The following is a 9,171-nucleotide window of genomic DNA, read 5'->3' on the forward strand; positions in this document are numbered from 1 at the left end:
CTAGGCTACTGTTGCTTCTCTGGTTTGAGCCACCTTCTAAAGAAGGTCTGCTGGAGTCTGTAATAGTCTCCCTTCTCCTCCTCTCCTATTTTCTTCCCTTGCCAGCTTCCCACTGCCTCTGGTTTCAACCCACCAGGGCAATTCTTGAATCTTAAAGTTCTCCTCCCCTTGGCTGCACTCCTTCTCCCCAAAGTGCTCCCCAACCCCCAACGCCGATTCCTTAAAGCGGTCCAGGACTACGCCCCTGACACTCACAGGTGATATCCAGTTCCCACTGAAGGAATGGCTCAGCACCCCCAAATGTGAAGCAAACACGTAAGGACAGGCACGTAGTCAGAGGCCGATGCCAGGAGCCTACGCCCAGCTTCCCGCCCTCCCTGGCCGTGCACCCGTCATTCCCTCTCTCTTTTACAGATCATTTATTTGCTGAAGAAACTGGAATACTGTCTTAGAGAATTTCTCATATTCTGGATTTTAATTACTGCTTCTTCGTGGGGGTCTCTCCCCTGTATTTCTTGTAAACTGGTAGTTTTATTATTGTTGTTATTGTGGTTATCATCATCATCATCATCATCATCATCATCATTATTAATTACTTTACTACCAAATCAACCCAATGTTGTTGAAAAGATAAGAATGTGGGCAATAGAGCGCTAGCTTCTAGAAATCTTAATTCCATTAAAGCCTTTCCTCCCTGGGGCATAGAAGATGAACAGCAATCTCGTGCTGGTGCTCAAGTCTGGAAAGTGATTCCAGATCAAAGAAAATGCATGGACTTGTGCAATGGCCAAGAAGGACCGGCACGACAGCTGCGCTCAGCACGGAGAGTTTCTGGAAACAGACCTTTCTGACGATAAATTCCAATAAAGTTGGTGGGTGTTATATTAATGACTAAACTCTTAGTCACCTCAAGGGAACTGAAATCAGATGACACCGGGATGGTGGAGGGACGCGAGATATTAGCAATTCTGAATGCAGATGTGAACATAATTTCAGGGCATTATTAGAATCGTTTTATGCTTTGATTAAATGCCTCGCATAATACTGGGCTGTGAGGTGGGAGGCAGGAGTGAGGTGAGGAAATCAAGGTTATTTATTCCTAATATCGATGCCGTGAGAAGGTCGGGAGAGGGGATATGCTCATCATTAATAAAACACAAAATCTTCACTTCTCAGCGCACTCCATGCACTTTAACAGCCAAAATCAACCTGCACACGGACCAACGCATATTTGTGTGTAGCAAACACTAGTTTAGGGATAGTTGCAGAAATTTCAAAAATGTCAATGGCATTTTTTTAAGTGAACGGAAAAAAATTAAGTTACAAAAGCTCAGTTTCGTTGGCGTTTGCCGCTTAACCGCTTATCCACCTGTCTTTGAAACACATTTCCTCAGATCTTGACCAGAGTGTCCGATAAGACAGTCTTAGGGACTCGGGTTCAGCCTGACATCTTTAAGCACCCACCATCCTTGGAAGCCAGAGAGCTGTAGGTCTCGACATTTTAGCCCACCTGATCTTTCCTCAAACTCCCTCCTTTTAATCATTCGTTTTTCTTGTGTGACCGAAACAAACATAAGAATGTAATAATAATAAAGTTGCCATGGCAGAAACAGTGTTCTCAGATCAAAGGCTTCACACTGTACACATAAAATGATTCATTTGGTCAGCTGGTCAACACTCATTGAACACCTCAGATGTTCCATGCTGGTGAAAGATGTTCTTGGGATGGGCACAAAGTTGGGCCGCTTACCAACACCTGCCATATGATCCCATACAATATGATATGATATGATATGGTGTGATATGATATGATACGCTATGATACAATATGATATGATATGATTATATACAATGCTATACTATATTATATTATATAATACTGTACTAATATTCTATTGTATTATATCACATTATAGCATAGAGTAGTAGATCTTGATTTGTCTATTAGTGTCTTGTCTGTCTCCCTCTTACAACAGATAATAAAGGGAAATGGTTAGGAACGTGAACTTTGCTGCCATGCCTAGATTCACACCTTATACCACTCACCAACCGAATGACCTTAGAAAGGTTTCATAACATCTCTGTACCTTAGCTTCTTCCTCAGTCAAATGGAAACAACAGGAGCACATATCTCAGAGGGCTGTTGAGAAGATCAGTGAGTTAAAACTGAGAGCGAGACCTGGGTGAGTAGCATGCACGCGTTGGCTGTTAGTTATGTTATTGTTTGGGGGCAGGCTCCATGCTGTCGCTTTGGGGGGATGGTTCCTCCATCACACAGAGAGGTTTAGAGAATTCCTCCGGTCCCTGCCCACCCCATTTCTGAGTCTACATCTGAGTCAATCAGCATATTTTATCCCCTGCCACAGAGATTGGTTCAGGGGTGAGTAGATAACCAAATGACAGACCAATTTGACCTAAACCATGACTTCCTTGATTTGCCCCATTGGGGTCTCAGAATGACTCCCATTCGACCTACCCTGGGGGGAATTAAACCGGAACTACTATAACCATTGTGCTCCCATAGGGACTGGAGTCCAAGCAGTAGAATGCAAGGAGGATGGGTGGAAGGAAGCCAGTTCCCATGACATCATACGACCCCTGACATCAGCCAGACCTGAAACCAGCTATGTCCCTGAACCCTTGGGTCATGTGGACCAGGATGTTCCCTTTTTGCTTAAGCTAATTTAGGTGTAAGTTTTTTCACTTACAACTCAAAGAGGCCTAATTGGCGCTCCATTATTTGCTGACCACTGAGACTCAAAGAGTTTATAAAGAACTCTTCGGAGATAGCACAGCAAATAAATAGCAGAACCCCACCTAGAACCCTGCTCTGTCTGACCACTATAACACGATGCTCCCCAAAGTTACAGCAGGATTCAGAAGACTGGTCAAGCTACAACTGTAGGGATCCACAAGTGAAAGGCTGGAGCCGGGGAGGGCTTCTGGAGGCAGCGGCATTGCATTAACAACTAACCTCTATTAATGCTTATTAGATGCCAGTCATTGTGCTGCACTTCATGTGCAACCTTGCACTTGAGCTGTGCCTTGAAGAATGAGCAAGATTTGGGCATGTGGAAATGGGGGTGGTTTGGCATTCTAATTTGACGATTACCAAATAGTGTCCATATGCCTCGAAGCCCTGGGGAGGCAGCTGTGACTCAAGGCTGAACAGGGCCCTCAATGGCAGCAGAGGCTAGTGCTGGAAAATGAACAGCACCTCTTACTTAAGCCCAGGTATTTAATTGCATCCCTTTGTTCATCCAAAATTTCATCTGGGAGCCTTGGACAGCATGGAGCCTGCCCCCAAACAATAACATGCTACTTAGCCAGGTCTCGCTCTCAGTTTTAACTCACTGATCATCTCAACCATGTTTCCATACAATTTCATCTTGGGAAGATATAGTTTAATTAGTGAACAAGATAAGCATCCTATTAATTGAGGGATGGGTCAATTGGACTAGTGAGAGGTGAATGTAAGAATTGTCTTGTTGCAACATAGCAACCAGCCACCCTGCCCCTATCAAAGTCATATTTTCTGGGACACTTGGCAGCACATTCTGTGTGGGTTAGTACTTCAAAAGAGAGGTTGGGAATCTGAGCAGTTGTTTAGTCACTTTCATTTAATGAACATTTATTGAATACTTACTGTATGCCAAGCACTGCAGTCGGCAAAGGATATGGGGAGATGAGAGGTATCACGCTTAGCGTCAAGACAGGGTAGGTGGGCAACGAGTATGTCACCACGAGGACTCCAAGGCAGTGAACACAGAGACTGAACACCCAGTCTGCCTTGGGGCTGCTGGGCACGAAGACTCAGGCAAGGCTTTTAAGAGGAAATCCAAGACCTGCAGAAGAGTCACAATTAGTCAGGAGAGAGGGGAGGCAGGTAAGATGGGTAGGGAAGCAGTTCCAGCTGAGCAAAATCATGCAAGGACTCAGGAAGGAGGAAAAGACAGAAGATCTACTCAAGATTCAGGGCAGAAGGAAAAATAAAAAATAAAAACATTTCCTGAGTTCCTAGTATGCACTCATGGAAACTATATGCATAGAATATCAGCACAGGCCTTGACACATGCTAATAGATTTCATTCTTCTGAGCACTTACCAGGGGCAGGATGACATGTGCCAAGCACTTGGGATACATGCTCATTATGATCACAAAAAAAACCCCTCCACCTTTGACTGAGGAGGAAACTGGGGCCCAGGTTAACTTGCCCAGGTTTCACACCTGAGACAAAGCAGGAGTCACATCCTTGTTGGCCTGTTGCCAAAGTACAGCATCACCTGAATATCTCTTTGCCCAGTGACCCTCGGAAACCCACGCTTTAATCCCTTGCTGCTCTGCCATTCCAGGAACTAAACATTACTAACCTAAAACTACAGCATCCTCTGGCCTAGAGATCCTAGAGGGTTTGGCCCTATCATTCTGACCCCAAAGCTATTTTGACTTTACCATGATGACCCATCAGTGCTCTGCAACAATCTAGCATATCAGCTTTGTCAGTGTGTGTGGGTGTCTGGTCCACGTTTACCTACCTATATTCGAAAGCTAAGGACATTTCCTCCATGCAATCCAGAAATTTTTTATCCTCTTCATGCAGTCCAGTTCCTTTGCAGCCTGATGAGTTGGAAGAAGACAGTGAAGCACTTTGCTGAGGTCAGAGGGTGAATCAGTCTGCCAGTGCCCACATCACTCGACCCTGATCACCAGCTCTTCATGGACCCTGGAGTCCACAGTCAGTGACACTTGCCTGAGGAGTCCCTGTCATTCCTCCAGAGCTCTGATGATCTTGGGCTGGGTCTGCTGAGCTAGCCAGCACCAAGCCCTTAGGCAGGACCCAGACCAGAGCTGGCAGGACATAAACAACTCCCAGGCTCCTTCCTGCTCTCATTCCCAGGTTTCTCTGAAAGAGAGCGTGATGGGAGCCATGAAGAGCAGATTCTGCAAAAGTCTGCACATTTAGGTCCTTTTGAGAGAGACCAGGTGGAACAAGATGCAGCTCAAAGGTGGACACTGGAAACTCTGAACTCTTTCTGTTCAAGAAAATGCCTTGGAACCTCCTGGCTTCAAAATCGTCATTAGGAAATGGCAGGGAATTTGGTGATCTAAATAAGAAAAACCAGGAAAGAAAGAATAGATCTCAAAGAAGCTTTTAAACACACATAGAACTCTTCTGCTTCGTTTTTCTAGGTTACATCCATTTTTTATTAGTCTCTGAGGTCCCAACTTTGAACAACTACTATACATTTTGACAGGTCAAAGGTTTACAAAGATCGGAACAGGTGACATATCAAACAATTAAATCATCTACCCTCTTCTTCAGAGAGCTTTGTCTACATCATAACAAAGTATAGTTATTTTAGAATTGATCAGATGGAATAATTTAGTTTCAAATTGCTCCAATTACCAAATAGGCCAATTCATTTTTCTTTCAGCTTTATTTAAGGGGTATAATTGACAGATAGAAATTGTATATATTTAAGGTGTACAATGTAATGTTTTTGTGTATGTATATATTGTGAAATGATTATCACAAACTATTTAAAATATCCATTACTTCACGTAGTTACTATTTTCTACGTGGGGCGGGGAGGGGCAAAAACACATAAGCTTTACTCTCTTAGCAAACTATAAGTATACATTATAGTATTGGTAACTACAGTCGCTCTGCTGTATAGTAGATTTCCAGAAGTTACTGATCCTGCATAACTGAAACTTTATACCCTATGACCAATATCTCTCCATTTCCCCCATTTCCAAGTCCCTAGTAACCACCATTCTACTCTTTACTTCTATTAATATGACTTTTTTAGATTCCACATATGAGATCTTACAGTATTGTCTTTCTGTTCCTGGTTTGTTTCACTTAGCATGATGTCCTCCAGGTTCATTCATATTGTCACAAATGGCAGGATTTCCGTCTTTTTAAAGGCTGAATAGTATTCCATTGTGTGTATCATACCACATTTTCTTTATCCATTCATCTGTGAGAGGACACTTAGGCTGTTTTCATATTCTGGTTATTGTGAATAATGCTGCCATGAATATGGGAGTGCAGATATCTCCTGTTGAGATATTCATTTCATTTCCTTCGGATCTATACTCAGAAGTGGGATTTCTGGATCATATGGTAGTTCTATTTTTAATTTTCTGAGGAATCTTCATAACTGTTTTTCATAATGGCTGTACCAAATTATGTACAATAATGGTGTACAAGTTTCCCTTTTTGCCACATCCTAACCAACACTTATCTTTCGTATTTTTTTTTTTTGATAATATCCATTCTAACAAATGTGAGGTGACATCTCACTGTGGTTTTGATTTGCATTTTCCTTATAATTAGAGATGTTATAGGCCCATTTAATTTGATGCATTTCCCATTTGGAAAAAAAAATAAAGTGCAGCTCACCGCTAGCATTAATTTAATTTTTCATAAACACGCTCTTTGAGGCTGAAGCAAATCTGACTGGTTTTCAATGTGAAAATAAAATATAAAAGCTGTTCTTGGTGCTATTTCTAAACAGAATTTTCTCTAACCCTAATGTAACAGACATGTATACATAAACAGGACACATCAAATGAATCGGCTAACACCTGTTCCAGAACGAAGTTAACATCACATGTAGGAATGCTACATTTTCTAGGAGTTGACGTTTTCAGGGGCCAAGAATTATTATACTTTGTAAATGGAAATATCACTACTAAACACAGAATGCTATAAATAGAATGATTTCATTTGTTTCCAAAGACTATTGATATACTAGAGTGATGCCAAAATAATAATAAAAGCACAATATTTCATGGCAAACTTTGGGGCCAAGGTCAGGACTGTGACCTGTGAGTCATCTGGGGGTAAACGCTGTGGCTGTAAGCACGGCTGGCGAGTATTCTCCAAGCAAATGGGAAATAGCTTAAAACGTCCAATAGGGGATGCGAATAATCTGGCAGGTCATTTTGTGTAATGTGGGGTTGGGAGGGGGACAGTCTCTACTGGAGTGCTATGGGGCTTTGTCCCTTTCAACGCTGTTGTCAACAACTCAGGGAGATGGTAGGAAATGAAGAAAAGCGCCAACCACTTATGGAGCTTCTCCTCGACCTCACTTCACGGGCACAATCTCTAATCCTGACAATATCCCGTTTTGCAGGTGAGGGATCTGCTTCAGAGAGATTAAGTCATACAAAAAGCGCATCAGTTTCATCTGCAGCTGGCACAAAGCTGGGAAGCAAATGAAAACTAGTCGATGGCGCATTGTAGATCCACAGAGATTCAGAAAAGCAGGGAACAGGCTGAACCTAATGAGATGAAGCCTACTGGGCCCGGTCATACATTTCTATGCTTCGGTTTAAAAACATAAGCACACAGACAGAAGACGGGGGAAACGTGAGCAGAAAAGGCCTGGGGCCGCACACGATGAGTCACCGGTGTTACGTGTCTGCCGGGGAGGCTCCTGCAACTATGGTCTGCACGAGGAGCAGACAGACTGCGGCTCCAGGAGGCTGAAGGTGGCGCTTGCCCTGTAATGAGAGGTTCATACCTGGGTGTCTGGATTCCATTCTAGAACCTGGACCCTCTGAGAGGAGTAGTAGCCAGGTGGGCCCACCTGAGAGTCAGCAACCAGGAGGCAGGGGCACTTAAATTTTTTTCCCACATATGTGGAAATGCTAAAGACACTGACTATGTTTAGAATGCAAAACAAAAAGCAGGGAGAGGGTGTCATATTGGTTGTCTTCTACGCCCCAGAGACCCCAAGGGATATAAAGATTCATTATATGTGGCCTTATGAGTGTGTGAAATCAGGACTCATGTATAGAAGGGGATATGACTTTATACTAGACAAACAAACAAAAGCTTTCCTGACAACCTCAAGAACTGTGGGAAGACAGATGAACAGGGTGTAATGTAAAATTGAGAGATAGTGAGCACCTTGTCACTGGCGGTGATCAAGTACATGTTATTGGGACCTCACATGGACTTTTATGGAATCTAGGTACTTTGGTTGCCATGGACCTCTTCTTACATAAACAGTTGAATATATTTTATGACTATTGGTATAATGACAGATATAATCCATGCTAGATTGTATTCACTTCTTTTCCTCTGCTCTTAAAATAAATTTAAATGTTTTCCTGGGCCCCTAACAGTCTCATGGGGCCTGAGCACAGTGACTGCTGTGCCTCGTAAAATCGATCCTGCCTGCTGCCCACTATTACGCCAGAATGCTGTAAAGAAGACTCTGATCTTTGGTTGGAAGGAGTGTTATGGTCAGATCTGTAAACTCCTGAGTCTGAGATTCTATTAGGTGAATTCTGCCAAAGAACAGAGAAGGGCCCCAAACTGCTTTATGAGGTTGTTGGGTTGCTAAGGTGGATAGTTTGCAGAAAGTACAAGTTAAGGAACTGTGTGCATACTATGATGCCATCCTGTAAAAAGTATACGCATGGACCCCAATGATTATAGATGGTAACACCTGAGACCGGGATTAGAAAATTAGGGCGGAAATGAGGAATAGTGGTTCTTTAGCTTGATATCCTCCTATTTCTGTCTAGTTCAAATGTTTATATTTAACACACGGCATGTGTCACTGTTATAAAATAACTAAATAAAAACTCTAGCGAAAAGTCTACAAATGCGACTTTAACTTTTATGGTGCGGAGGCTTGCTTAGCCCCATTCTCTGTTCTTTGTCCCATCAGGAACACTATCGTGATGGATGACGCTGGGAGGGTGTCACTGGGCACGTCTGGCGTGTTCAATGAACAGAACAGCATGTGAGAAAGCTCAGCAAAACCCATTATGCAACCAAGAATTAAGATATAAAACAGGGACTCCAGGGGCCTCTTTCCTCAGGCCCCAGCCAAACAAATTTAGAAACACACCGATTTAGCAATCATCTGTATCAACGCACTCCTCTTGGTAATCACACAAGTATTTAAGTTTGGTCTGTGTTTTCTAGAACTCCAGGTTCAACTTCCCAGGTCAAATGGCCGTTCAATGCCTTTGGAACAGGACCGATGAATCACCCCCATCCCCAGGGGTAGGAGAGTGACCCAAACTTGACAAAGCTAGCACCGCCGACAGCCTGTCCTCTGAGTTATCATGCATAAATGATGCAGCCTGAATAAACGCAGTCCCAATATCAGGTCTCTCTTTTTATTCCTGCTTTTTTTTTT

Source organism: Pteropus alecto, unplaced genomic scaffold (assembly GCF_000325575.1).
Source record: "Pteropus alecto unplaced genomic scaffold, ASM32557v1 scaffold42, whole genome shotgun sequence".
Classification (NCBI taxonomy): domain Eukaryota; kingdom Metazoa; phylum Chordata; class Mammalia; order Chiroptera; family Pteropodidae; genus Pteropus; species Pteropus alecto.